The 26,370-nt window shown below is 32.6% G+C and overlaps 1 pseudogene; it reads right to left on the bottom strand.

Annotated features, from left to right (window-relative positions):
* Nucleotides 1-17,671: 17,671 nt before the first annotated feature.
* Nucleotides 17,672-26,370, bottom strand: part of LOC124896780 — a 10,460-nt pseudogene continuing 1,761 nt past the window's right edge.

Genomic DNA, 26,370 nt, shown 5'->3' on the forward strand with positions numbered 1-26,370 from the left:
TCTTGTTGCTAATATAGTTTGGGATGATGCTAGAAATCAAGTGTTAAAACACCTCATTACATTGTAATCTTGTTGTTGTTCTTGAATCCGAGAGGGGTCATCATTTGAGGTCCTCGGTGTTCTTGGGTTGTGGACTGATTTTGATGTGTGTTTTATGTGTCCTTTGTTAATCTTGTATCATTTGGTATCAGATCAAGGCTTGATATTGTTCCTACAAGATCAATCTTGGGCTTTCTTGTTTGAAAATTAAAAAAAAAAGGTGTACTTGAGTTTTTTAGTTCTTTGCTGAGAAGAGTGTATTGTTGTTGTCTTGGCCGAGACTTGTTATTGTATGTCTAGATCTAGTAATCTTTTTGTTTGTCTAGTGTGTTTCTTGTGTTGTTTTTTTTCTCACTAAGACAAAGGGTGTCTAGATCTAATGTTGAGCTTGTAATATTGACATTGTTGTTGTGAACATTGGAGTTAGCCGTGTGTGTCCCTTGTTGTGAAGATTGGAGTGGACGTTGTTGGCATGTTTTTGAAGTGTTCTTGAAAGTTTTTATTGTGTTCATATTTTTCTTCACCTCTTCTTATATCTTAACCAATATAAAGTGTGAAATAGATCCAAAAGGTTGTAAGGTAAAGTTGCAAAGTTTGTTGGTAAAAGACTTGATCACATCACTCATATAGACTTGACATCAACTTTCCAACAACTTTTCCATCTTTCAAGAACCTTGTTTTGTGGGACTAATACAAGGAGTTGAATTTGAAAAAAAGAGTGCAAGACTTGTGTTTCCCTCGAATATTGATTGTCATCCATTCAAAGATTGTGTAAAGACTAAACTTCAAGTTGATGACTAAATTTTGTGTGTGGGACCATGACTAATAACATGTTGCCACGTCATCATAGTTATTGCTCACCATCAATATTAATATCAAATTTCGATTTTCTAGTATCTAATTATTGATTCTTGGTTTCAGTAGTTGATCCTAGAACTAATTACAAGCTAGTAAATTCCTACTAGGTTATCAATTAGTCCTTCGAATCCATTATTTACGTCTACATTTCCTTTGTGCTTTTTTGTCGTTTTAACTTGTAGTACTTTTTGATTTAAGTTTGTACATTAATTCCTTGAGTCATCAAACAAAGAATCCATTCTGACTAAGGAGTAGACTTACTCTTCAACTCACCATGAGTTACAAGACGACGAGCAAACATTTGTGACATCAAGTGAGAGGCCACAACGTATGTGAGAGGCTAGTGAGTTTGTTTGAAATAACGTGTGTTTTGTTTTGTAGGTTTGGTGTTGTATTGTTGTGTGTGACGTTGTGAACTGGTTTGGTGTCTTGTTGGACCGTAACTTAAAAGATTAATCTTTGGTACAACCATAATGGAACCCGAGGCTTCAAATGCTCAAACAATGGACAATAATGCCATTAATACTATATTGGCTTGTCTTGAGGCCATATACCGTGACATTGCTAGAGTAAATACGGTTATTGAAAATTTAAACTCGGACATGGCACCGGTGAAGGGTGAGAGTTTGACTATGGGTGGGAGATTAGAACGTGTGAAAAGACAAAGAAGCCGACCTTCTACCCCTCAAAACATTTCACCAGCCATTACCCCCGAGGCCTTGCACCAAATGTTCCATCCCCCGAGACAACCATCCAATATCACAAACCAGCCCATACTTTATTCCCAAAGCCGAGACCATGAAAGGCGAATCCACCCTCCACTACACCAAGTCCAACAAGAAGGACTCGGAACCCAAATTCCACCCCAAAACCCGATCCCTCTAATCCAAACTCTACTTAACCAAAGACCTCACTATCCAAAAAATCCAATCCCGCCACTATAAGCTCCATTTAACCCAAATAGACCCATCCATGTAGAGGGATACGTTAGTAGGGAATAATATGAGGCGTACGGTTCGTGTGATGATGCTCACATGAGAAGGGGAGATATAAGGGGTAGGGATGTTGATCCAAGGGAAGTTCATGGCTGGGAAGGAAGAGTTGGTCATTGGAACCAACAAGGGCACCAAAATCGTAAAGTAGGGATAAATATCGTTAAAATGGGGCTTTCAATCTTCAAGGAAGAGAGTGATCCCGAAGAGTTTCTTGCATGGGAATCCGCATGTGAAAAGGTCTTCCAAGTGAATGATCTTACCGAGGAGAAGAGGAGTTGCTACGCAATTGCTCACTTTGAGGGTTATGCTACTACATGGTCGGAATATGTTAAGCATTTTGGCAATGTTTTAGTTGAGGGGCAGCCCCTTCTTTGGTTTCTGTTACGGTACCTCATGAGACAAAGGTACCTACCCGAAAGATACTATCAAGAACTCCTTGCCAAATTATATAACTTGAGTCAAAAAAACAAGAGCGTTGTGGCTTACTACGATAAGTTCCAACAACTCATCTTGAAATTTAATCATAGAGGAGAGCAAGTGAGTCACGACATCATTTGGTTCAAAGTGGGTTTGAATAGGGATATTGCCTCACGATTGATACTTCATAAGTTTGACACCCTTGATGCCATCTTCCAAGCCGCCTTGGAGGTTGAAAGAGAGTTACGGGAGAAACCGAGGCACAAGCTTAAAGGGAAATCACCCTTGGGTTGGTACAAGGATAAGAATGACTCATCCAATGTGGAACAATCTGAGATCAAGGCTTCCCAAGCCAAGAACAAGGCTCACCAAAGGTACCCTCCGAGAAACGAAGGTAAACCACTTTCCTTTCCTAATTCTAAGGGCTATCAATATTTTAAATGCCAAGGTTGGGGACACAAGGCTAGTGAGTGTCCAACTAGGAGGAATATGATTCTAAGAGAGGGAAAAATATACTTTCTTGGGGAGTAGGTTGGACTTAAACCTAAGAAGATTGATGAACAATCTCAAGATGGAGAGAGGGTAGAACCTGAGGGGCCTAAGGAGGGTGAGAAGGAAGATGCTTTGCCATGCGATGGTGAACTTGAAGTGATATGTTTTGTAGTAATCAAGGCTATGATTAATAAGGTTTTGGTTGCTTTTAATCAAAGAGAAAACCTTTTTAACACCAAATGCCTTATTAAAGGAGTTGTGTGCTCTATGATTGTCGATGAAGGTAGTTATGACAATATTGCTAGTAGTACCTTAGTTGATGTATTAAGTGTAACACTGCAAAATCTGATCCCAAGACATCACATGATGCTCAAGACTACAAGCAGCCTTAAGCTAACCCTGTCTGCCATATACTAAGTCTGAATATCATAATAATAGAAATATTAACATAAAAGTCATACTAAATATGGAAAACTGACTAAAATATCTGAGAATAATCTGAATATAACCTCTAAAAATCAATACTATAAGTTTGAATCAAATGTAACAATCTAACAAGCCTTTACTACTAATAACTAGAGAGCCGCTAGGACAAATCCCCAGCTGACTCGAATTGTCTGAAAAGAATATTAAATCATCTAAACTGATAAGCTGAGAATAAACTGAATGACTAAGTCACTGAACTATGAGGACTCACCAACTGCTGGATGTAGATGGAGATGCTCAAACTACTCACGCTGCTGAAACTGAGCACCTGGACCTACATTATGAGATAATGTAGTACATAGACGTATAGTGGATCTGTACTTTAAGGATGTACTGATTATATGAGGGGTGAAATGCATAAGTAAAACATCATCTTATTATCATAATTTGTAAAACAATGCATGCTAAATGTAAATGACTCATATAAGCTGGAATATCTAAAATACTGAAATCTAAAATTATGATAGCAAATCATACTTTGTAAATCTAGTGAGTCATAAAATTTATTCCTAAAAGCTGTGCTAATACTCTATCTTTAAATCATACTGTCTAAGTGTAGAAAGGACTCACTTCTATGTCTGAAATCTGAAAGCTGAAATCTATAATTGTTATCTTTCTGTAAAGCATAATCTGAACAAAATTGTGAGCCTTTACACTTAGTTTTCTAAAAGCTTTTCTATTAATCTTTTACTTTAACTAGCAGGGAGGTTCTTTTAATCGACATAAACCATGTGAGCTAACATAGAGTCCAATGTCTCATTCCCCTAAGGGAAAAACCTCACGATGAGGAGAGGTGTCATACTCTTGCCAAGGAGTATAACCTAAGCTAAGTGATCACATCTGTAACTGTCACCCATATTAGGATGGAAATAATCTCATAACCTGTACCTATGTTGGCTACGTAGTTCTGTGAAAGATAGGGTACGCTAATCCCACACTTCTCGCTCGGTGCTAAATACTACTCCCTTTAATCTGCACTCATTCTATTGGAAATCCACTTTTAAAAACTAGCATAAGGGTTTATTCTGAAACCAATTATGCATTCATCTGATTAAATCTGTAAATAAAGTTGTTCTAAATTTTGTAATCTATGGTAAATTTATAAAGTGGATTCCAAATCTTATCTGAAGATCGAAAGATCAAAGCTTTATTGAAAAACTAAAAATAATCTGCTCATAAGATGCTTAAAGCATAATATTTCTTGAAATATCAACAAATAATCTTGGGCTTAGTAACCCATGGATCAATTTCATGTCAAAACATCATAATAATCATGCTTGATAATGAAAACAATGATAATTCATCTCAAAATCTGAAAATTACTGCAATAGGCATGAAAATATGAAAAATAGACATGCAATTCATCTTCAAAATCTCCCAAGAACTCATAATCTTACAAATAGCTATGATGGGTATGAACCTTAATACAAATCTCATGTATATTCATTCAAAATCATATGAATTTATAATTTAAAACTTGGTCTTGGGCACAAGGATGGAACAGGATCCTTGTTCATAAACCCCACATACCTTAATTTATGATTAGATGAAGAAACTTGAATTTTTGGATTTCTATTTGAGTTCTTGAAGATGAGTTCTTGATTATCTTGTCTTGAAAATCCTCAATTTTGAACTTCTTAGAGAAACAATGGTGGAGTTTAAATTTTTTGGAGAAGAAGCTTTTGAGCTCTAGGGTTTTTTTGAGAGAGAAAGGGTGAAAATAAGCATGAAGTGCTTAGAATGGGTTTAATCCTTTATTTTGGATGAATTGGGGCTTGGGAATTGACTAAATTACCCTTTTTAAACTTTTAATCGAAACTAGAAAAGCAATATTTTTCTGAATTGACATGCCACCGCGACGCGAAACTATCGTGGTGTCTCACTAGAAAATTACAACTGGGACCTGAAAGTTCTCCGTGATGTGGATCTATCATGATGCTCTACTGATTTTTCATTTGGTACATCACTGCGACGTGCCACCATTGCGGGGAGCCATTGGAAATGGACAAATGGGAAATAAGGCTTCTCCGCGATGCGGGACTATCGTTGAGGGCCACTGTAATTTGACAATTGGGATTTTAACCATCTTTGCGATGTGGTGAGTGCCTAGGTGGTACACTACTTCACTAAAATCGCCATAACTTCTCAACCGCATATCAGATTTAAGCGAATTTGGTATCAATGGAAGTCTAATTCAATTTTCTACACAATGGAGGGTCAAAATCTGAAAAATTCTACATACATAAAAAGATATTCATTTTTGGAGATAACTTTTGACATTCTAAGAGCAAAATTAATCTAGAAAAAGTACGAGGTATTACATTGAGGCTACCCACTACTCGTCATTCCAGCCCATACAACCTTCAATAGTTGAATGATTGTGGGGAGCTAAAGGTAAATCGACAAGTGGTAATACGGTTCAAGGTAGGTAACTGCTTTGATGAGGTGTTGTGTGATGTTATTCCTATGTAAATGTGCCACCTATTGTTGGGAAAACCATGGCAATACGATAAAGCTACCATGCATAATAGACAAACCAATAGCTACACTTTGGTGCACTATGGCCAAAGATATACACTCTATCCTCTCTCACTGATACAAGTGGCCGAAGTTAATTAACAAATGAGAGATTTGGAGGAAAAGAGAAAGAAAGAGAGAAAGAAGAAGACCAAGAGTGGGAGTAGAAGAGAAGGGGAGGGAACTAAGGAGAAAAGGTACAAGGGGTCCTCACTTTTGGGACTTACCCTCAGAGAGCCTTTACTTCGCACTAACGTAGGTACTAGCATTTTCCTAGTACCGCCTTTTCTTGTGTGCAGGTACATGATCATGCACTTCCTAAAGGGAATACCAGGCAGATTACTCACCAAAAGGCACTTGATGATCTCAAGGAGCCCATGACTAAGCATCCAATCTTTGAGGCCGAGAATGAGGAGATGATTTTATAGAAAATCCATGAGGTTGATGAAGTCGTGAGTTTGAGGTCAAACTCCTCTCAATATGGAGAGAATGATACAAATATGACCTCGTAGATGGATATTTTTTTGAGCATGTTGAATGCAACCAAAGAAGTGCACACGTCTAAGTGTAAAAGAAGCTCCAAGGTTACCCATGATGTGCACTGCATAAGCGCCCAATGTCTTTGGGTCATTAAAGGGCACTTTTATCTTTTCACCTTTTATTTTGTGATGTAATATAAATAGAATAAATTAGGGGTTTTCATTCACTTAGTTCATTATTGTTAAGACTTGTAATATTGTAACAATCCAAAGTTCTCTCTAAGTCTTGAGAGTAACTCCAACCAAAACTAGGGCTAGGCAAGTGAAAATTCACTTGCGTTTGCATTGTTGGCTTGAGGCGTTGGTGCTTAGAGGAGGTAAAGTCCCTCTTATGTCAACGTAGGAGTTAGGTGTTCGTAGTGTGTGGTGTTAAGGGTTCAAGAGTGGAATAGGCTCTTGTTTTATTAAGAATATAACTACAAATTATCTAACTATCTATCTTGTATTTTGTGTAGTTTCAGTTTTCTTGTCTTGTTAGTGTAACCCGTGAACCTTTGTTGTTGTAATATTGTTGTTCTTAATATCTTGTTGCTAATATAGTTTGGGTTGCTGCTGGAAATCAAGTGTTAAAAAACCTCATTATATTGTAATCTTGTTATTGTTCTTGAATCTGAGAGGGGCCATCATTTGAGGTCCTCGACTTTTTTGGCTTGTGGACTGATTTTGATGTGTGTTTTGTGTGTCCTTTGTTAATCTTGTATCATTTAAGATAAATAGAGTTGCTCTATACATGCACTAAGAAGTCTTCTTCTTTTCTTTCTATTTGATTTACAGGTAACCTTATCATGCTTTATATTTGATGAATTTGACATTTAATATTTTCATGTTTTTTCAGTAGAAGAAGAAATAAGAAAGGTAGAAGAAGAGGAAGAAACAGCAAGAAGAAGCAAGAATGAGTATTAGCTTGAATTTGTCATTAATTTGTTGAGTATTTTATTTCTTGAAGCACTATTATTTAGGAATATTTTATTCCTTATTGACATTTAGAAGAATTCAATAAATTTAGGAATTGCACAGTTGTGGCTCACTTTGTTACTAATTTTTTAAGTAAGATTACAAATAATAATTTACTTATTTTGTTCCTTATATGATCATCTTACATTTATAGGGATAGTGACAAATTATAGAAATAGTAAAAAAAAAAGTATGAAATAAAGAAAAAAATTAAAAGGAATATTGAAATTTGAATTTGATTGTATTGTTTCCTTTTTTGATCTTTCATTTTTAGTTCATTTCATATTATTATTGTTATTTTTGTTATTATTATTATTATTATTATTATTATTATTATTATTAATAATAATAATAATAATAATAATGATAAGGAGGAGAAGAAGAAGAAGAAGAAGAAGAAGAAATTAATACAGAGGGTAAAATATGAAAAAAAAATTGTCTCTTCTTGATTAATGAAAAAAGATAAGTAAAATGAGAAATCAAATTAGGAAATTTGGGACTTGTGATGGAGGGAATACAATATATTTATGTAGGAAAGAGAATTTAAGAATGTAGTAAATGATAATTATAATAAAGGAAGAGATTTTCTATTCATTTTGAAAAACTTCAGAATAAAAAGATAAGAAAAAATCCTCAAAATTCTAAGGAAAAAAGATAAATACTAAAGCTGGCCAATGAAGCATGCAAAATATTACTTATTAGTGTTAGTAATAATTAATATAATTAATTACTTTTTTAATACCCTTTTTTATCCTTCTATGACGTTAATATACTATTACTTTTCCTCCTCTTAACTAACTAATATTATTCTTTTTATAAGATTCCTTATATTTCTCTTTTTTTTTCTTTGTATATATTAAGTTCTCATTTACCTTAATTTTTCCTCTTTTCTCCAATTTTTTTTAGCATTCCATTTTAAATATTTTTTCTTACAATTAATTAATGCACTTAATGTACTCATTCAATTATAATTATTTTAAGTATGTGTTTGAATGAGAAACAACAGTTTTTTTAAGTTTGTGTGTGTTTTGGGCTTTTGTAAAGTAAAATTTGGTGAGACTTTTAATCCTTTTTAAATTACTGGTGTTATAAATAACGTAAGGAAGTGAAGATTTTTATTCTTTTAATCACCATAAAATAATAATTGAGGCATTTAAATATCAATTAATACACTTCATTGGAATGAAGTTGAAGGTATTAATATTATATATGTTTCAGCTTTATTTTCAAGTGAGTAAAGTTGCAAATTACTTTTATTAAGGTTGTAAAGACTTTTCACCTGTTAATATAGTTTTGCCAATTTTAATAGGTCATTTAGATTGATTTATTTTAAATATTTTTAAGTTAAAAATAACTTTTAAGTATTTTTGAAGGATAAATTTAAAAATTACTTATAAGCACATATAAGTTCTGATTCTAACTTATGATGTTTTGCTTATAATTCACAAGCCAAAAGCCGATTCGAATGGATACTTTTCGTTCTGTATCAAAAAGAAATTTTTAATTAGTAAGGATTTATTTCCTTTATTGTTATTAATTATTTATTAAAAATATTTACATTTTTTATCATCTCGCGAAGCGCGAGTGATTTCTCTAGTTATATTATTAAAAGAAAAATGGTTATTTATACTCCATAACTCACTAACTAATTTCTACTCTTAATTATATTTGTAACTCTCAAGCTATTCATGTTTTTATATTTATAACCCCTAAATAGTTAATATAAAAGTTAAAGACACCTTATGGTATTCCTTAATTTTTATCTATATAAAATTCATATTTTTGTTTCATGAGATTCTATCCAAGGTACCCTTTATTTTTGTTATTATATTTATGTTTCTGTTTGACTTAAAAAAAGAAGAAAAAGGCTCTTGAAGGTGATAGGCTTGTGGAAGTAGATACCAACAAGAGTTTGAACAATTAAGTATTCATTTCACTTTTCTTTCTATAGACGTTCATATTTTTTATTTCATGTGATTCTAATCAAGGTTATCCTTCATTTTCACTATAGTGTTCATATTTTTATTTCACTTGAAAAAAGAAGAATAATTCTCTTACATGGTGATAGACTTGTGAAAGTGGATATAGACAAGAGCACGAATAATTATGCATTGATTAGTTTTGCCTTTCTTTATGTTTTTCAACACTAAGGTTACCCTTCATTTTCACTATTATATTCAAATTTTTGTTTGACTTGAAAAAGAAGAAAAAGGCTCTTGAATGGTGATATGCTTGTAGATGTAGACATCGACAAGAGTTGGGACAATTATGTATTTATTACATTTTTCTTTTATAGAAGTTCATATTTTTGGTTTCATGCGATTTTACCCAAGGTTATCCTTCATTTTCACTATGATATTCATGTTTTTATTTCACTTAAAAAAGAAGAAGATGTTCTTAAATGGTGAAAGGCTTGTGGAAGTGGATATTTACAACAACGCAGACAATTATTCATCAATTTCGTCTTACTTTCTATTTTTCAACTAATAATTACAAACATAATGATATGTGTATTGTCTTATTTCTAACTCTATAAGGCTATTGGATGGTGATATGCTTGTAGAAGTAGATATCAACAAGAGTTTGGACAATTGTGCAATCATTTCATTTTTCTTTCTATAGAAGTTCATCTTTTTTGTTTCATACGACTTTACCCAAGATTATTCTTCATTTTCACTATGATGTTCATGTTTTTATTTCACTTGAAAAAGAAAAAGATGTTCGTGAATGGTGAAAGGCTTGTCAAAATGGATATCTACAAGAGCACGGATAATATATTATGCATTAATTTCGTCTTTCTTTCTATTTTTCAACTAATATATGTTGTTAACATTTTTACTCTATGAAATCAATTTGTATGTCTATATATTTTAAGAAGCGGTTGAGTAGGTGTAATTAATTTTTTTCTTTATATTTTTAAATTTTATGTCCTTTTCATATAAGGATCTATCTGTATATTATTTAATCTATTATTTGTATTTTTATGCGCGGATAATTCACTAGTGTTTTTTGAATTCAAGTATTGTGTCAATATAATAATGTTCATCATTTAATGAATGAACCATTTCCTCAAGTATTTAGTCAATATAATAATGTTTATCATTTAATGAATGAACCATTTCCACATTGTGAATTGATATTACACATAATTTATTCTATATTTTATGCATCTTTTTTTATAAGCGCAAGTCGACGTGCAACACACGTATCCTAAGCAAGTATAATTAAATAATATAAAACATAATATTTTTTATAATTACATGATTAATTTTTGGGCAAAATTCAGAAATAACATACTTAGCACCTTAATTATGATATTCATAGCAACACTTTCATAATTACAAAATATAGCAAGTTGTATTTTGTATTTTTGCAAACTGTTACTATAAAAATACAAATACAACTGTTTTATTGCCCCATAATTAACTGATTTAAATATGAAAATATTACCTTTAATTAACTATTAAGATTACAATCCCATTAAAATCTCAATAATCACGCATTTCCGTTATTTGCTAACAACCCTATTCAAATTCAAAAAACAGTTTTAGAAACTTGTTCATTCAAAAAAAAATTAATTTCAATTAAGTTGAATCTTCAATTTCGGTCAAATTGAACAATTTGATTCAGGCGTAGTTTTTTCTGTTCTAGATCAGTTTCAATAATAAGTTTCTTCTGATTCAACGATCAACACTACCTTCTTCTGGAAAAAATTTTGGAATTCAACTATCTATTGAAAATTCGTGCTTAAGTATTGTTGAAGGTATTCAATTGAATTTTGTTTTTTGTGATTATACTTATTTTTCGGAACGTGTTTTTTATTTTGATCATTTTTTCTATTGATTAAATTATGTTGCTTTGTTGAAACTGTTCACTTCGTCGTAAAATCATTTATGAATATTTTCTAAACAAATTGCAATTTAAAGTTTATGCAATATTAATTGAACTGCTAGCATGAAAACTAATCGAATTTAGTTTTTCAAGCTGATCAAATTCTATTTTTCTATAGTTCTTGGTTGTCAGAATTTGAGAGTATATCTGTATATATGGAAAAATATTTTATATATGTTTTAGTTGTGGTCGAATCTGAAAGTTCTGTATTTGTTCGTATTTAACGTTGAACACATACTTTTTTTATTGTATTTAGCCTGAAGTAATTGACCCTTGGTTCTAAGTTTAGAGTATCAAATATTTTATAAATGTATTTTTTATTAGTGTTGTTGGCTGATAAGAACTGATAGAACAAAAAACTGATACAATTTAGTTTTTTTTCAGCTGATGAATTTCTTTTTTTTGAAATTTTTGTTGTGTTTGTAGTTTAAGTTTAACAAATGTTGTATAAATGTATTTTTTACTGTAGTTGTTGGCTGTGTAACTTACTACAATTTTATAACTGAAAAATTGTGTTTTAATTTTTCTTTGAAAAAGTGTATGTTGTAACATTTGAATTCCAAATAAATATGATTATTTGTGAATTTTTCGTTAAATCTATTAGAAATGGAAAGCATAACAGTTCTTGTGAAACACTCAAGAAGGTGGATGTATGAAACAAACTACGAAGAGTACGTCACTAATGCTATATGTTGAGCACAACAATATCATTCATTGAGCTGCACGATGCTTTGACATCTCACTTAAATGTGCACTTAACCAGTAAACGTATTCTAGAGGAATATCAGATCACTGGTAATGTAGGAAAAATACAAATACATAATGATATAGGTTTGAAGGTATATATTTTGCAAAAAAAAAAAAAGAAACAAGACATGAATTGTCTTCCTTTGTATGTAAGTATTTTGGATAAAGTTGTAGGGAACATCTTTGCAAGTTCATCTATATGCATTGTTGAAAGAAGAGGCGTCTTTAACAATATGCAAACAGTGGTAAATACATCTAACAGAGGAGCTTTGGTTATTTCTAAAAATACAACAGCCTTAGATGTATTTGAGATGGATACGGTTTAGGTAATTATATCAGACTCACATCACAAACATATTAAGGAAGACCAGGTTTACTTGACGAAAAAGATTTTAAAGTCGGTCATGAAGGATTATACAATTAGGGAGAAATTTCAAACGCAAAGTGAAAGGTCAAGTAAGAAATGGTACGTACATTCTATATTATTTTGTTCATGTTTAAAATGAGTTTGAATATGTATTTTGATAGTATTAAAATATCTTGGATGCAATTATACATTGGTTTACAAATCAGGGAACTGTGATTTTATGTCGGGCATCTGGTATGGGAGATTCTGGTATGTTTATAATAAGAGAATTCATAGCTCAACATACTTGCCCAGTGAAGGACAAGGTCTATCCAAAGGCGCATGCTACTAGTATATTGATAGGTGGTATTGTTAAACAAAATTGAAAAACCACAAACAAAAATATAGTGCAACTAAAATAAAAAAATGACATGAAGAAAGATTTTGGTATGGATTTGACATACACTTTATGTTGGAGGGCCAATAAAAAAGCATCAGATGAGATGAGGGGTAAACCATCAGCATCTTACAGGAAATTACCATCCTACTTATATGTGTTCAACAATACCTATCCTAAGTCACATATAAGAATGAAGAAGATAGATGAGAATGAGTTCTTGTATGTATTTATAGCTCTCCGTGCGTTCATTAAAGGATTCGATCATTGTAGACCTGTCGTAGTTGTTGACGGTAGTCATCTGAGAGGAATGTATACTGGAATATTTGTAACTGCATGTATGATGGACAGAGCAGGTTAGTATCATTTTTTTTATATTTAAATTGTACACCTGGTCATATGTTTATATGTATTTCTGCATATAACTTGGTAATGCAAATTTCTTTCTGATATATACATATCTATGTGAAAATACTTATATCTCCCAAGTGTCATGGATGAAAAAATGTATAAGTGATAATGTATGTTTATGATGTAGATTTATATGTTAGTATATATAATTTATACTATGTATTTGGTAAAATATACAGCTTTTTGGATCTATACTTTTAATAACTACATATGCAGTTACTATATGTATTTATATCAAAATATCCAAAATGTATTTATAAATACAGGTCATATATTCCCTTTGGCATATGGTGTGCTTGATTCTGAAAATAATGCATCTTGGACTTGGTTCTTTAAGAATATAAAGGAAGCGTACGGGGAAAGACAAAACATGTGTGTTGTATCTGATTGGAATCCAAGCATCATAAAGGCTATTGGTGATGTGTACAAAAATATTCCACATTATGCATGTATGTGGCATCTATGGGGAAATGTGAAAAAACTTTACAGAAAGTCCCACGATGCATTATCGGAGATCTTTTATACAATGACCAAATCATATTCAAAGTTAGAATTCCACATGTTAATGGAAAAGGTTGAGACAGTTAATATTAGGATGAAGAAATATGTGGAATTGGCTGGTTACGAAAAGTGGGCTAGGTCCTATGTAACAGTTCACTGAGGATGGACTTTGACTTCAAACATTGCAGAGTCAAAAAATAGAGTACTTGTATCAGCTGGAGAACTGCTAATTTATGATTTTCTAGAGGAAGTTCAATTGCTGTTTGCAAAATAGAATTGCGAAAATAGGCAGGAGGCTTCATATATATTCACAACACTCATTGAAAAATTTAATGACATACTCAAAGAGAACGAGGCTTTGTATACTCGTATGACTGTATGATCTTTTAGATTTGTGAAATTTATACTTATGAAAACATAAGTAAAATAATTTCTACCATTCAGTTCTAAATTAATGAAAACATATACAGCATAAACAAAAAGAACATTAAAAAATATATTATGTATTCTGCATATGTATTTTTTGTATTGAAAAATGTTTACACTGCATATGTATTTAGAAGCTCAATAAGAATAATATATTCTACATATGTATTTTTATTGCAAAATCTGAACACTGCATATGCATTAATGTCTATAAAAATAATAAAAAATATCTGCATTAACAAATAAAAATATTTTTGTAATTATATTTGTATTAAATACATATGAAAATGTATACTTGTGTAGCAAATATACATATACTACTGTGGTTACAACATATCAGAGAATATGGTTTGCATCTATTTGGAGTATTACATTTTCATATTTCTTTTTTTAATATCAGGTTGTACCAACCACAAAATATGTGTACACGATGCACGATAAACAAAACCTCTTCATTGTTTGCCTTAAGGAAAGAACGTGCTCAGGTAATGCATTTCAACTCGATGAGATACCATGTGCACATGATTGTGCGGTGTTGGACAATGAGAATTTTCAGAATGGGCCATATTATTGGGATTTATATAAGCCAAAAACTATGTTGAAGACATATGATGTTCCAATCTATCCTTTACCACACAAAGATGATTGGATAATTCCAGTTAGCATACTTGGTGAAATAGTACTGCCTCCGAAGTGCAAACGGCCTCCAGGAAGACCTGCAAAGAAAGATCGTGAAAAATTGAGCCGGGATATATTTGAAAAGAAGAACATCAACTCATGTAGTGGTTGTGGGGCTAAGGATCACATTAGGCGTTCTGTAAGAAATATCGCAAATGATACATTTGTTCTTCCGTATTATTTCTTAAAATTTTCTTTTACATTTTTTATAATAATGAACTATTTTATTGGGTTAATACAGTTATGCATCATTTGGTAACTGAACACAGTTCGATGTGAATATTTCTTATGTATTTGTTGCAAAATCTGACCTCTGCATATGTATTTTGAAGCTATACTTCATATGTATTTTTAACATGTTATATGTATTTTAGAGCAAATTTAGTAACTTTGATTAACCTAACATGTATTTAGGTCATAAATGAACAAAGAATTAAATACATATGATGTATTCTGCATATGTATGTTTGAATTGTAAAATCTTAACACTGCATCTGTATTTTAAAGCTAAATACATATGATGTATAGCATATGTATTCTTATATCAAAATATGATAACTGCATATGTATTTTTAACCAAAATTTCATAGAAAAAATTAAAAATGCATAAAAAGACTAAAATGAATCTTTAATTCAATTCAATTTTTGAAAGATTGATTTACCTCAAATTTATTTTTATAGTGAATAAATACATATTAAAATACATATTAGCTATGCTCCATATGTATTTTTGTAATGCTTAATCTTAACATAGTGCATACGTATTTTTAGGCTAAATACATTTGATGTATACTACATATGTATTGTTTTACTGAATCTCACAGTAGAAAAGAAAACAACATAAAATACTCAAATTAATCTTTAATTCAAATCAAAATTTGAAAGTTTGTTTTACACCAAATGTATTTTGAAAGATTGATTTAGCTCAAATTTATTTTTATAATAAATGAACACATATTAAAATATGTATTAGCTATGCTTCATATGTATGTTTGAAATGCTTAATCTTAACACTGCATATGTATTTTTAGGCTAAATATATTTGATGTGTACTGAATAAATATTTTTAATCAAGATGTGAGCACTACATATGTATTTTTTTAACTAAATCTCATAGTAAAAAATAAAACTACATAAAATACTCAAATTAATATTTAATTCAAATCAAAATTTGAAATTTTTATTTACACTAAATGTATTTTGAAAATAAATACACACAAAATAAAAAATATATATATGATTGTAACTGCACATGTATTTTTTATGCAAAACTGTCAAAACTGCATATGTATTTTTGAGTTAATTATCACTGCCACAAAATACAGTTGAACAATAAAATAAAAGACATAGTACAAAGTGATTGAAAACATATTCAAATTAAACGATTAAACTGAATTCATTTCATTTAGTTCAAAATAAGTACTATTATAACCTACAATTAGAATCACTTCAAAACATTAAATTAGTTTGTACAATTAGAACCTACATTCATACACCATTTTCACAACTATCCAAAGTAATAAATTCATCAACCATCATACATCAAAAACTTCAGTGACACTAGTTATTCTACTTTGCCTAGCAGGCCTCAAGGTTGCTTTAAAGTCACTATGAGCATTTGCTTTTTATTTTCGGATGTCATAGTCCCACAATAGTGCAGCATATCTTGTACGGAGTGCGTTGGGATCAAACTCAATCGAAAGAACTTTGTGACCATAAGAAAAACACTCGGCATATGTAACAAATATACAGACCACAGTCCTTACAAAAAAATGATTAATAAGTAAAATATATTTTGTATAAACTTACAATTTTGGTATATGTATATTAAAATATTTACAAGCTTTCACTCAGTTGTTGAGAAAAATTATCTTCAAATAACACATCAAACAGATCTGAGGAGTCTTTGTCTTTGTATCTTGGATGGTTTTGAAGATCAATTCCTTTCTTATCATAGAAATCACAAGCTTGGAGACACAAAGGGATAATCTCAGCTAATTTTCTTATCTCAGCAAGAACAACCAGATAATTCATATGAATCATATAAGAATATGCACCTCTCTGAGAAGGATAAAACTACGAGCACCCAATGATATTTTTCTTTTATATTGACTGAAATATAAATGTCTTCCACTGTATGCCATGGTACAGCAGCATGCATACAAAACCCATTGATGTATTCATTAAAATAGGCCTCTTGTCTTTCCTCCATAAGGTTTGGATCATCCACAGAATAAACATCATGAACAGACCTATTATGTTCATAAAGTTGTAATTTATTGTGTTTTATTTGTAAGACCTGTTGGGGTCATACTTCGACTTCTTTCTCAAGTAGTAGAAACAAAAATCAATTTGCTACAGTAATTAACACCACAAATCTTAGAATATTCAAACAATTTGTATACTAAAATAGCATGTGTATGTAATATAAAATACATATGCATTTTATATTTTATTGTCTAAGATTTCCGTATGTATAATTTTATTTGTAAACTACACTTATATACAGACAATGCAAGAAAAATAAATATTCAACAATATGTGATTTAATATAAATTCATATGTATATTAATAAGTTATATATGTATTTTTAACACAATATTTGTAAAATAATAAAAATAATATAAAAATACATATATGTACCTGCATATGTATTTGCAGGTAACATAATATGTATTTTCAGTAGTGTTACAACTCTAAAGGAGAAATTGTCAAAATAATATACTAACCGAGTCTGTCCATGACTAATTAGGGAACCCCATAATGTAGAACCATTTTTATCTTCAACAGTCTCAACTCTAAAATGCATCATTGGAATGGCTGATTTGCCCTTTTTGTAATGATCCACATTTTCCTACCTATTTTTTTTAATCAGTACATATTAAATCATGAAAACATAATGGAAATAAAAAAAATAAGATGAAACAGTTCAAAAGAAATACCTTTTAGCATGACCTTTTAGAAGGTCAACAAAAATCTAATCCATGAACTTCTTGACAATCTTCGTATCCACTATTTCATCAATCGGGTGATAAACAAATGAATGTTTTTGGGAGAATATACGTATGTTCCCTGCTGAGCTCCCTATATAGTTACAGAATACAAAAATGTAATTAATAAAAATGTATTTGTAAAACATATTACATTGAAAAATATATAACTTAGTATACTTACCGGCTGCTGAACCAAACTTACTCGTGTATGGTGACTCCTTGAATTTGGATGGTCGTCTAATCCTTAATTTTTGAACGATAGTTTGAAGTTCATGATTAGCAGAGGGATGAACAATGATGCTTTTACTACTATAGACATTCAGACTAGGAAACAGCTCATCAGGGATTGTATTTTGTGAATCAGGCCAAATTGGTTTATCCCTTTGTTCATCAGGAGGTATCGTAATTTGCTCCTCTATACCAAGACCAACCTCTCGTGCAACTCTGATTTTGAACTCAACCCAACATTTTCTTTATTTGTCTTCATAAAACGAAAAAAAGATTAGTTTGTTCTGTCCAAAATAATCCACATAACCTCAAAAATATGTTCATTATACTTACTTGACAATGATCTTCAACAATAGACTTGGACTTTTTATCATTCAAATGTTCATCAGTAAGTTCTTCTTAACGGATTACCGATGGATGTGTGGTGATGATTTCTCTCCAGTAGGCATTTAGACTTGGTAACATCTCATCTGGGATTGTAAACTGCGAATCAAACAAATTTGTTTCATCCATTTTCTCATCACTGATCTGCAAAAAAATAAAAGAAAAAAGATAATTGTCCTCTGGATTGTTAGGATTGTTACATCACATAAACTCAAAGTTCAATTCATTAGACATACTCGACCATTATGTTGAACAAACTTCTCAGAATATATATAATTCAAATTTATACTTTGGAGAAGCTCATCAGGGATTAAATGTTGAGAATCAATTTCAACGCTTGTTTTATCTGGATGAAAATCAGTGCACCCCTTGCAAACAAGTAAAAAAAATTAAAACAACATTAAACAAATATCTACTTGTAAATATTTATATAGATATATATAAAATAACATATAACTGCTTAAATACAAAATTACATATGTGCACTCAAATGAATAAACATATGTTAGTTATTATTTACCTTTTTACCATCCTAATTTTCACCCAAATTCAAATCAATATTCTGACTGAATCATTATGGCGGTGTTTCGGCACCAATATAATTCATATGTTGGAGTTCAAAATCTTTATCTTAATATTGTTGCTACAAATATAAGTTCAATAAACTATTAATACTTGAGTTCACTGAATATGTATATACAAACCCACTATAAATACATATTGCTATAAACATCATTCTCAAAATACATACTAATATACAAAACTAAAAACAAACTATTTTACAGATTATAATATTTGCAATCAACCTAACAATACATATTCTGAAAAACAGAATACTCAAAAAAATATATGTATTTTTTTAATACATTGCATATATATTTTTTAATACACTGCATATATATTTTTGAATACTCTCCATAGGTAGTTTAACTAAATCTAACAGAAAAATAGAAAATGCATAAACTACAAAAATGAATCTTTTATTCTATTCAAAATTTGAAAGATTGATTTATCTCAAATGTATTTTGAAAGTAAATGAACATAGAATATGAAGTTTAACACATGATTTTTTCAAGTGAAATTTCAACTAACACTGCATATACTGATATATATATATATATATATATATATATATATATATTAACGTAAAAAGAAAAACAATCATAATGAAACTACATTTAAAAGTGCTTGTAAATACATATTTGAAAGTTTAATATTTACCTTTGTATCATCAAACATATTATTCAAAGTCTGTACAACATTAGGACTGAAGTATTGTCCAGATCTGTCTAAACCAACATCATTAACATTTGGTTGTTCAACTTTTTTATCAGCAAACTATTCCTACAAAATATATGTAGAATGATATAACGAGTTATTTGGCAAATGTGTTGTATTTGTGTAAGTCAATCCACTAAGAATACATATTCAAATCAGATAAATTTTTAAAGAAATATTGTAATAAAAAATTTACCTTTCTTTGTTCAATTGCTTTGAGCATTAGATTGAACTTTTTTCTCACTAATCTACGAATTTCTTTAAACTCTTGATGAACCTATTTTCATACAAATTCATTAAACAAATTTTTTTTAATGTAAAATAAGTATTTGACAAAAAACATACCTCATCGAGGAATGCATAAAAAACTTTCTTAGAAATGAAGGCTTCTTTCTCTACAGGACTCTCTGACTTTGACACGGCTTCTTCCTCTACAGGACTCTCTAGCTTTGATTGTTCCGGAGGAAAAATAATCCTAGTTGTTTGCTTCACTTTCTTGTTTTTTGAAGGAGTTGCCTTTCGTGCTTGAATTGGCTTGAAGACTAGTGTGTTTACTCCAACAACCTTTGCAGCACGAGGAAGTGGTCCTCTTTTCAGTATGCTTGTCAACAATATTGTGTGACTTTTTCCTTAATGATTTCTTCAATGCCGGGGTTGATGAATCAATCTTTTTTTTATTTTTGGCACGTACATTAATCTGGTTTGGTGGTAGGTCCTGAAAGTCATCATCCAAATCAACTGAACTTTCATCTTCAAGTACATCCTTTTCTGGTATTTAAAACTTTGCCAATTCCCTTTGAGTTGGCTCTATGTTCTTAAATACAACCTGGGAAATATAGATAAACGATGTTAAAGTATCTGTTAAACAATGGTAAATCAAATATATATATGTAGACTATAAAATACATATTAATGCATATGTATTTATTAACAACAAACCTTGTCATCGTCATTAAACATAACATCCATCAAATACTCAAAACGTGGTCGAGGTGCATTTATCTTCCAATTTAATAATTGGAGAATCCGATTATCAACCTTCGATGCAATCTTTCGTGGTACATTTGAACAACACTCATAAAGCCACACTTGAATAGCTAGTGGCATTCCCTGTATCAATAAAAATTTTCACCCGTTTTCAACCTGTTTTTCAAACTTTTCGCTAGATCCTCAAATGATAAAGTACCCCATGAAAAATCCTTATATCTTCCACTATCAACCAAATCAAAATAAAGTTGAGGTATAACCACAGTATAAACATTGGATAAAACAAAAGAATGCGGAAAATACAAAATTACAAACTGTAACGACCCCGAAAACGGGTCCCGGAGCGTCACACGGTGCTTGAGGCTACGAGTATCCCCAAGCTAAACCTTTGAGCTATTTTCATTCAGTTCAACACAAATCAATGGGGTTTCCATAAATAACCCTCAAATATCAACAGAGTAATCATCATCCAAGAATAAAAGAATTTCAGAAAGATAACAAAATACGACTTATTAGTCAACTCCCAACATCTATACTAGTCTGGCAAGCCTCTAAGAAAATCAATAAAACCAGCGAGCCATTGAGACATGCCCTAACTGACTCATACTCAGTTATCAAATGTAAACAATTCCGTGATACCAACATCAGACATCACGTCCTCGAAACATGACGACTCACTACAACAAAGGATGTAGAACAGCGTGCCTGAAGAATCACTGTCGAACCTGGAACTGAGCACCTGAACCTACATTCCAAGAAAATGCAGCCTACATCCAAAGATGTGGGTTAGTACCATGGAAAGAAACCGAGTATAAGGGGGTGTATGCAGTTGTATAAACATCATCATCATAAATATTTATAAGAAATATACAGGATGTATGAAAGACTCACATAGCCTGAAGAAAATCATCATAATCATGAGAGGATGAAATAAGTACAATAACACATGTGAGTCATCATATAATTTGTCAATCACTTTCAGTTCATCAAGAATATCAATTCTCATAATGTAAATATCATTTAAATCTTTCGAAAGAATAACTTTCACAATTCCACTTTCAAATCACTTCACCGTTCACCATAGACACAAGGAAATACACACACACTGGGAGATCCTATAACTGACATAAACCATGTGAGCTACATAGAGTCCAACGTACAACCCACGTTGGAGAGAGCCGTCCTATCCTTCCCATTGGAGTAGGACTATCGATATTAAATCCACACAAACTAGTGATCACTATATAAATCATCCTCAGGATCACTCCTACGGGCACGTAGTTCTAGAGAAGTAAGGTGGCTTTATACCTCCCACTCGGTGCTAAAGATTTCTCCTGGACTTAGCTCAGATCATTTCAAAGACAATCCACAACAAAACAATTTCAGTAATATTTAAATATACATCGGGAGCCATCATACTTTCCATCTATCAAAATCAACCACGTTGTGGATTTCTTTCACATTCGAGTTCAAAACAACTCCATTAAGACCAAAAGTTCAAATCATTCAAAATATCTTAAATATTCAACATCAATGTGCTTATAACACACACTTTTTCAAAAAAAACACAATTTCCAATGGGGATTCACGACCCAAATATCAAAATCATGATAAATATCGTTCAAGATTTATGTTTTATATCTCCACACATGTAAATTCATCTTTCAAAATCATAAACATCAAGATCTCATAATAATCATCATAAGATATGGGTTCATGCTTTAAATTCTTAAAAATCAAATAAGAATCATGCCTTTGTAAAGAAAATTACTTTTGGGCACAAGAACGAAAGAGAGTTCTTGTTGAAAAACCCCACATACCTTGAATGATGAACTTTAGATCGATACTTATTTTTGAGATGTTAATCGTGCCTTTGAATGATTGTTCTTGGAGTTTTTGAACTAGGAACTTGGAATCTTGAATAAATTTGCAGAATTAATGGTGAACTTTGGAGGTTCTTGAAGTTCTTGAACAAGGAACTTGGAATCTTGAATAAATTTGCAGAATTAATGGTGAACTTTGGAGGTTCTTGAAGTTGGATGTAGGAGCTTAGGATTTTCTTTTTGAGGGAATTTGATGAAATATAACATATAATGCTTCTAATAGGCTTTAATATAAGGTTTGGATGGATTTTGGGTGAGGGGGAATGACCAAAACGCCCCTAAAAATCAAATAATTCTCGAATCTGTCCTTTGATGGACTGTTTTGTTAGTCTAAAGTAGATCAACCATAATGTTTTACTCCAATATCCAAATTAGATGAAAACAACTTCATTAGAAAGAGGACTCTTATATATTTACGTTGATATATAGTATCTCACCTAGATCATTGTGTACGAGGAGTTATGATCGTTTGAAGTTGACCCAAAAATTTGCTTTTGATAGGCTGTAGTAGATCGACCATAACTTTTTGCTCCGATAGACAAATTGGATGAAACCAATTTCAATGGAAAGAGGACTCGTAGAGATTTCTGTTCATATATAGTAGATCACCCAGATCATTATGTACAAGGAGTTATGATCGTTTAAATTTGGAGCAAAAATACGTCAGGCCTCAGTACTTTTTCCTGCATGTTTTACTGTTCACTACTATTCACGGTTCGATCGGAATGTTCATAACTCGTCGCTCGGGTCTTCGTTTTGGATGATCCATATATTTTTGGAAAGATTATTCAATACTGTACGTAATGGTGGTTCATAATCTAAGACATTCAGCACGAAAAATTTATAATTCATTCTAGAAGATAGAACCCAACACGTTTATGCACAAAATTTCAACGAAAAATTTCCTGGGGTACTATATCATCCCCCCTTGGAAACATTCATCCTCGAATGATGCTAGACATGCCAAGATTAGATAGGGAATAGAGCATACAGCTGAAAACATTCGTTAGACTCATCACCACATCGTTTCTCACTCCGAATGCAACATAGAATGCATAAATTCAAGAAACTACAGCTGAACACATAATAAATAACAGCTGAACTGCTGTAACTTTTATCAAAAGTGCATGATTTAGGAAAGAACGGTATCTTCGGCTTGATCGGTGTTCGCAGAAAATAGGTGTGGGTACTTGGATCTCATATTTGCCTCAGCTTCCCAAGTTGCACCCTCAACAGATTAGTTTCGCCACAACACCTTGACCAAGGGAACTTCTTTGTTCCTTAGTCTTCGGACACTGAAATCAAGAATCTCAACAGGAAACTCATCAAAAGAAAGATTTTCTTGTATGTCAGCACTCACAGAGGAATCCACTACCACAACATCGCTAATATGCTTTCTAAGCATGGAGACATGGAATATTGGATGAACAGAGGATAATTCGGAAGACAACTCGACCTCATAAGCTACCTTACCAACACGGCTAAGAATTTTGTAAGGACCAACATAACGGGGACTAAATTTCCCTTCTTTCTGAATCTCTTCACCCCCGCCCCCTCATGGGTGAAATTTTCAAATACACTAGGTCACTAACTTTAAACTCAAGGCCTCTCCTTCTAACATCCGCATATGACTTCTGACGACTCTGCGCAGTTTTCAACCTTTCCCTAATCAACTTAACTTTTTCCATAGCCTCAAATACTGAATCAGGACCACTCACAGCCGCTTCACCCACCTCGAACCAACCTATGGGTGATCTACACTTTCTCCCACATAAGGCTTCAAATGGAGCCATGCCAATACTAGAGTGGAAACTGTTACTGTAAGCAAACTCTATCAACGGTAAGTGATCATCCTAACTTCCCTTAAAGTCAAGTGTATAAGCTCTTAGCATATCCTCTAAGGTCTGGATAGTTCGCTCAGCCTGACCATCGGTCTACGGATGAAAAGCAGAACTCAAAAGCACTTGGGTACCAAGACCCTTCTGAAAAGCTTTCCAAAATTGCAAAGTGAACTGAGTACCCTTATCCGAAATGATAGACAAGGGAACTCCATGCAGTCTGACTAGCTCTCGGATATACAATCTAGCGTAATCCTCAGCAGTACATGAAGTATGAACAGGCAAGAAATGAGCAGACTTAGTCAACCTATCAACCATAACCCAAATGGAATCATGATGGCATCGAAAAAGAGGTAAACCAATCACGAAGTCCATATTCATCTCTTCCCACTTCCAGGTGGGAATACTAAACTCTTGCATCATACCACCAGGTCTTTGGTGTTCAACCTTAGCTTGTTGGCATATTGCACACTTAGCTATAAACACTGCTATATCTTTCTTCATGCAACTCCACCAATAGATTTCCCAAAAGTCTCGGTGAATATCGCACCCCGTGCGCTTCAGCCATAATCCTCTGTCTCTGATCATCAACATTCGGGACACACAATCTACCCTGCAATCTCAACATACCATCTCCCCCTTGGGAGAAAACCTCTACTTTTTGGTACTTGACTGACTCCTTCAGTCTGACCAAACTAGTATCTAAGTATTGCTTTTCCTTCACTTTCGAAACCAAGGAGGATTCGGAACTACTCTGAACCCCTATACTACCTTCAGTAGAGTCAAACAACCTAACCTCCAATCTAGCCAAACGATGTAGATCACGAGTCAACTCTTTCTTACCTTCTACCACATGCGAAACACTACCCATGGACACTCTACTTAGGGTATCCGCCACAACATTGGCCTTGCCCGAATAGTACAGCACACTCATATTATAGTTCTTTAATAATTCTAACCATCATCTCTGCCTAAGATTCAATTCTCTCTGGGTAAACACATACTGCAGACTCTTATGATCAGTGAAAATATCAACATGGACACCATACAAATAGTGTCTTTAGATTTTCAAAGCAAACACAACAGCAGCCAACTCAAGGTCATGGGTAGGGTAATTTTCTCATGGGGTTTCAACTATCTAGAAGCATAAGCTATCACCTTACCCTTCTGCATCAATACGCAACCCAACCCAACTCTCGAAGTATCACAGTACACCACAAAACCATCAACACCATCAGGCAAAGTCAACACAGGGGCTGAAGTGAGTCTAGTCTTCAACTCCTGAAAACTCTTCTCACAAGATTCGGACCATAAGAACTTTACTTTCTTTTGGGTCAACCGAGTCCTAGGAGACGCTATAGAGGATAAACCCTCAACAAAATGGCGGTAACAGCCAGCTAAACCCAAGAAACTTCAGATACCAGTCGGAGAAATAGGTCTAGGACAATTTCTAACAGCTTCGGTCTTTTGGGGATCAACTTTAATACCCTCGGAAGAAATGATATGACCCAGAAAAGAAACTGACCTTAGCCAAAACTCACACTTACTAAACTTGGCAAACAACTTGTGATCTCTAAGGGTTTCCAAGACAGTTCGGAGATGATCAAAATGTTCATCCTCACTACGGGAGTACACCAGTATATCATCGATGAACACTATGACAAACATATCCAGATATGGTTTGAACACTCGATTTATGAGGTCCATGAAAGCTGTTGGGGCATTAGTTAACCCGAAAGACATAACAAGAAACTCAAAATGGCCATAACGAGTTTGGAAAGCAGTTTTCGGGATGTCACACTCCCTAACTTTGAGTTGATGATAGCCAAAATGAAGGTCTATCTTTGAGAAATAACTTGCACCTTGTAATTGGTCAAACAAATCATCTATTCTCGGAAGAGGGTACTTATTTTTTATGGTGACTTTATTTAGTTGGTGGTAATCAATGCACATACGCAAAGAGCCATCTTTCTTTCTCACAAACAACACATGAGCACCCCAAGGAGAAACACTGGGCCTTATGAAACCCTTATCTAGTAGATCTTTGAGTTGCTCTTTCAACTCCTTAAGTTCTGCAGGGGCCAT

The sequence above is a fragment of the Capsicum annuum genome, chromosome 3, assembly GCF_002878395.1.
Source record: "Capsicum annuum cultivar UCD-10X-F1 chromosome 3, UCD10Xv1.1, whole genome shotgun sequence".
Classification (NCBI taxonomy): Eukaryota; Viridiplantae; Streptophyta; class Magnoliopsida; order Solanales; family Solanaceae; genus Capsicum; species Capsicum annuum.